The sequence below is a fragment of the Cheilinus undulatus genome, linkage group 22 (assembly GCF_018320785.1).
Source record: "Cheilinus undulatus linkage group 22, ASM1832078v1, whole genome shotgun sequence".
NCBI lineage: Eukaryota > Metazoa > Chordata > Actinopteri > Labriformes > Labridae > Cheilinus > Cheilinus undulatus.
This window is the reverse complement of record NC_054886.1, coordinates 33,634,070-33,640,069: the sequence shown is the minus strand read 5'-3', so window position 1 is coordinate 33,640,069 and position 6,000 is coordinate 33,634,070.

Here is a 6,000-nt window from a genome sequence, read left to right as displayed (position 1 = left end):
ACATCCTGACCTTAACGACTGCCATGACTCACAGATGAGATCTGCCACACAGAATTAATCAGTCAGTTGATCACCAATCAATCAATTATGAGCTCTGTAGTAAGCAAGATTCAGCAAAGAGCCGCAAGGAAAAACTTCTTGTTAAAGTGAGAACCAGCCTCACACTGACAGCCCTCTGCTGAGATGATGTTAAGATCATAAGACGATAAGAAGAAGAAGGAGAGGGATATTCAGGCATGAAGGAAAAGAAAAGTCTAGTTACAAATGCATCAATGAGGCTGGAAAGCCATGAAAAGTTCTCCATAAAGTGTTTTTTTTCTGCCATTGACCAGAATGATTCTGTAGTTTAAAACTATACCTTTGTGTTTCCTGCATAAACAGAGTCCCAACAACAGCAGCAGAGCCAACGCACATAATATCCCAATGATGATGGCTTTAGAGGGTTCATCTTTGGAAGGTGATAACTCTTCGTTGAGTAGACGAAAGACTTGGAAAAAAAAAAGTATTATTTGTAATCTTTTTAAGCAAACAAAGTGTTTTTTTCTGTCTCTCACCTCTGACCGCCAACCAGCTCTCTGCAGATTCTCCAACTCCAGGGATGTTACACTTGTAGAACCCTTCATCAGACTTTGAGACATTATGGATGGTCATGCTTCCTCCTTTTAAGACGCCATCTTTATAGAAATGAGCTACAGCTGATGGAGTCGTCCTGTTCATGCACCTAAGCGTGACATCCTCTCCTTCAGTTACAGGGAGAGCAGGAATCACCAGGATCACAGGGCCAGCTGGAAAACAAGGGTAGGGGAAAACAAGGAGAATGTGATGTATGCTGGGCTCAAACTACTGTATGGATTTCTGGGATGTTTTTTAAAGTCATTTTGTCTTGTATAGTCATTCAGTTTTTCCCAAATTCATAGAAAATGAATCAAATTTCTCTTGTGTTAAAGATGGGGTATTGTACTTTTCCGATTTTTAAAACATAAATGTAAAGTCACAATGTTGGGTGTCCATACTCCAAGAATGCAAATTTTCAAGTTGCAAGATAAACGTATGTGGCAGAAATCTTGGAATTAGACTGTAAACTGATGAAAATGGTCTCTCCGAGATCTTCCCGAGATGAGATTTTGATGGAGCGAACTGATGAGGTCATCGCATTAGGATCCCCTGACTGGTTCGTCCGTGTTGCCGGCAAAGCGGAACAGACCGCCCCCACAAGATGAACAGAGATGAATAAATACACCGTTAAGTGTGGCGAGGGATAAGTCCACCATTATCAAAGCCATTTAGTAACACAGTAATTAAACACTTACCAAACAGATGCATCTTCCTCTATCCTTCGCTTCTGCTGGTTTTCCTCCCCCTCTCTCAGGGTCAGACTCCAGGTCTAACACGTATGAACATGTATCAAAATTCGCCATATTTTACTCAGTCGGACCGGTTCATTCAAAGTTTACAATAACGTAAACATAGCTGCCCCCGGCCAGCCTCCAGAAAATTGGCCAGTCGGAGGAAAGCAGGTCCATGGAGGTGGGGGTTTAAAGAGACAGCAGCGAAAACAAAGCGTTTCAGATGGAGGTTAAATAAGGGTTTTTCAGGATGCCAGTGCGAGGATGTATGAATGGACGGATTATTTCATTGTTAAAACTGGCAAAATATCAGACAAGGTATGTTAACGTTTTTGACTACCTGAATCAGGAAATTAACAATTTTCTAATCACTGATTGGATTAACATTTAAAAAAAAAACACTAAAAATATCATTTTTTTTACTGTATCAATAAATCAAAGGATGGAGGAAGGTGTTGATGGTAGCAAGGGTTTAGCTAAGGATTTTGGGCTCCCAGAAATAATGATTCAATTGATTCAATAAGGACAGTAATACTAAGATATAATAAATCACACTTTTCATTGCACCTCCCTACTGTGGGCCAGAGTGATCAGTACTCTTTGTCCCCCCATGAATGCTTGGATCCATTGATGGATGGACGGATGGATGGATGGATGGATGAGTGGATGGATGATCGATAAATGGATGGATGATGGATGGATGGATGGATCAGCATCTCCATCCTTGGAGTAAATACTTGTATAAACTTTGAAACAGTTGCCTTTCACACATCAAGCACTTCTGTTGAGCTTAAAAATGCTGAACATACCTGTGACGCTGATGTTAACAGAGCTGCTCCTCACCCCCCCGTCAGTCTCACACCAGTACTCTCCACTGTCTATCACAAATGCATGGTTAATGAGGCAGGGTCCAGTTATTTCCTCCCAGTTAGTGCCGCATATTGTCTCCTTTCCTTGGAACTTCCTCCTCACTCTCCACTGTTTGAAATGCCCAGATCCCACACATTTAAAAGTGATGGAGTCAAACTCAAAAAACTGGAGTCTGTCTGGATCAACATGTAAAACAATTCCATCTGAAAAGGCACAGAAATACATTTTTCTAAAAATTTTGTCTGGAAACATGTTGCTAACACAATAAAATGTCTGACAAATATTAAATTTATCATTTCTTCTTTTTCCTTTGTAAATTGGAAAACAACTAACACATAAAAGACAAACTCTTCTATCATTTTAAAATCATCTCTTGACAACAGAGAAGGTCGTTTTCATGACTACAAATTAATCTGTTAGTAATGCATGTATCCAGTTTACGGAAAAAAGTACTCTGAACACGGTTAAATAAATATTTAAAGGTTAAAATCAAGACTCATCCTTTATTTCCCATCTTTATTCATTTTTAAACAGTAAACCTAACATGCTATGGTGTTAACCTGATATTAGAATACCTTAAAGTAGTACTTACCTGTTTCGTCAGCACAGCAACAATGCTGAACTCCATAAATAAGAAGCATCACTGCAGACATGACTGGAGAGACAACAGACAAGCATTTTTCATAATTATATCATAGTTTGAGTTATTTGAAATCCTCTTCTGCTGTATTTTTAATTAAAATGGTTTATAAACCCACTACTCACATGATCTGGAGCATGGAGCTGTAACCTTCATGTCGTCTCGCTGTTGAATACCTGAGAGTCAGACTGACAGATTGAGTCTGATACATGTCTTTACTTCCTGCTTCAGTGCAGCCTATTTCTGGTGTGTAATGTGAAAACGAGTACGTGACACAGAGCCGCTCTGAAAAAGGTCATGATGCTTGGGTGTTTGACCACAGCTGACATTGAAATCAATGTAACACATAAAAGCTAAAGTCTAAAAGTTTACATATTTTTATTACTATATAAAGATATCTAATTTCCAAGCCGTGTGATGTTAATCATTAAACCTTCTTCATCCATGCTCATGACTACACTTTAACACCAAACAGTGGAAGGCTGTTTAAAAAAAATTAGATTAAAATCCAAAATAGCTATTTCAGCCCTATTTTCTGAGTTGATTGACTAAATTTTAAGTTTTGGTAAACAGTACTCAGCTAGTCTTAGTATTTTTATTAATGTTTTAAATTATTTTTGCATCGGTCTGTCGTGGTGAAGAAAGAGCTGAGTCAAAAGGCGAAGCTCTCGATTTACCGGTCGATCTACGTTCCCACCCTCACCTATGGTCATGAGCTGTGGGTAGTGACCGAAAGAACGAGATCACAGATACAGGCAGCTGAAATGAGTTTCCTCCACAGGGTGTCTGGGCTCTCCCTTAGAGATAGGGTGAGAAGTTCGGCCATCCGGGAGAGACTCGGAGTAGAGCCGCTGCTCCTCCGCGTTGAGAGGAGCCAGATTAGGTGGCTCCGGCACCTGGTCCGGATGCCTCCTGGACGCCTCCCTGGTGAGGTGTTCCGGGCATGTCCCACTGGGAGGAGGCCCCGGGGAAGACCCAGGACACGCTGGAGAGACTATGTCGCTCGGCTGGCCTGGGAACGCCTTGGTATCCCCGGGAAGAGCTGGATGAAGTGGCCAGAGAGAGGAAAGTCTGGGCTTCCCTGCTTAGGCTGCTGTCCCTGTGACCTGACCTTGGATAAGCGGAAGAAGATGGAGATGGAGATTATTTGACAGTCATCCCTTCACCTGTAGAGTTTCCAGAATGCCTTTCGGCATTAGACACTGTTGCACTGTTGAGACAGAAAACAGACTTTGCCTCTTCTACTAAGGTCAACAAAAGGTCACGGGGCAGGCGATAGCGTGACTGCTTTTTTCAATTCAGATTGTAGTAATTTTTATATTTGAGAGTATTGTGTTTCTCTTGAGTGGGCGTGGCTTCAGCTCATTCAACAACCACGCCCACACCATCCGGGAGCAGATTTTACTGCCTCATTTTTCATGGTTTTAAAGCTTAATTTATAGTCTTAGAGATGTTTTATTAGACTGAAATTTGACCTGGGGGTTCATAACACAGGGATCTGTCATACAACGAACCTAAATACACATTCATTTTCACTTTACAGGGTCTTTAAAGTGAGCTCAGGATCAGGAATGTTGAGGCTATTTCACATGTAAAATACCTGATCATCAAAAGTTTTCATGTTTCTTCTTATAACAATGTGGGACTTGTTTTTATTCATATTTACATTTTTAATGCACACAATGGGGAAAGGATCACTGACACCAATGTCCAGGACACTAGAGACAGGATATGTCTCAGGTCTGTTTGTTAATATTAGATCAATAAAGCTTGACTTGTCTAAATCCTTGAAGTCAGAGTGAGTGGATGGGAGCTGAGCTGGGTAAAGTAAAGGGTTAAAAGATAACTCTTTGATATCATTCTAGCAGCAGAAACACCATACATCATTATAAGCATTTCTATTGAAATGCAACCCCTTTTTTCTGTAACCACAACTCCGAGCAGGAACTGAAATTCATCAAAACAATATTAGGCTTCTGAAATATCTTTTTATGGATCTATCTGTCTAACCTGATGGTATATAAGTGACCTTATTTGATGATAAATGTTGAATTTTGATTTTTAAAAAGGTGATGAAGCCAGCTTATTTTTCAAAGAACATGTTCTCTTTATTAAAGCTTAAAAAGGAAAATGTTCTGTGTAGATGAGAGTTTAAGCAAAAAAAAAAAAAGAATAAATAAAAAAGACAACAAAGACAGTAGAACACATTTATACTGTAGTTCTGGGCACACCTAGACAAAGTACATCAAAAACAGATATAAAACAAAAATCATTGATTCAATCAACTCATGATAACTGTTTTTCACTGGTTATACATAATGAACACCATCATTTTGAGCGTCGTTGCAATGCTGTAGTTAGACAGCACTTTTCTTTTGCTCTGCTGTAAAACTTTTTTATATTAATCCTTATTTCTTTATCTCTCTGGCATGGACATGGCCCAATTTCTTTTTGTTTTAACCCTCTGAGACACATTGGTTATTTAGAGTTAAATAACTTTTGAACCATAAATTGTAGCCATTTTTCCCCTCTGGAAGCCCTCTGGTTGGTTTTTCTAACACCATCCATGCTTTTGTAGCCCTCTCAGAGGCCTTTCTGGTGAGCCTAGACTTAGGTGACTTTCTGGGACATTTGAATGTTAAATCCACATCAGTAACTTTGAAATTGAATGTCTTTTGATTTTTTTTTTTTTTTTTAGCATTTTTTAAACAAATCTACTGTTAGCTTTAGCATTAACCACCATATTGAGTTATCACAATGCATTATGAAGGGCTGTGACAATAACAGCACCTAACTAACAGATATAAAACTAAGTATGTAAAGGACTAATTTGGCTACCACAATGACAAAGGACTAGTGCCTCAGCAAATTTACAGCGATACAGGAGTTTAACAATAATGTCAACTAGCAAATGGCACGCGAGCATGGCTGGCTACAGCTTGCTGCCAGGTTCTTGTCTGCCGGCTCCTCTTATCCACTGTGGACTCCCTTCTGATTGGTGGATGGGCTGTAGGACCTCCGTGCCAATCAGGCTTCCTCTGCGCAGGTGGATGCGATCACCTAACGAGCTCCAGCAGCAGTGGCAACCTGAGAGCTACAGTGGCACTCAAACAAAAACACTCACACGCACTCAACAAGGAGAGG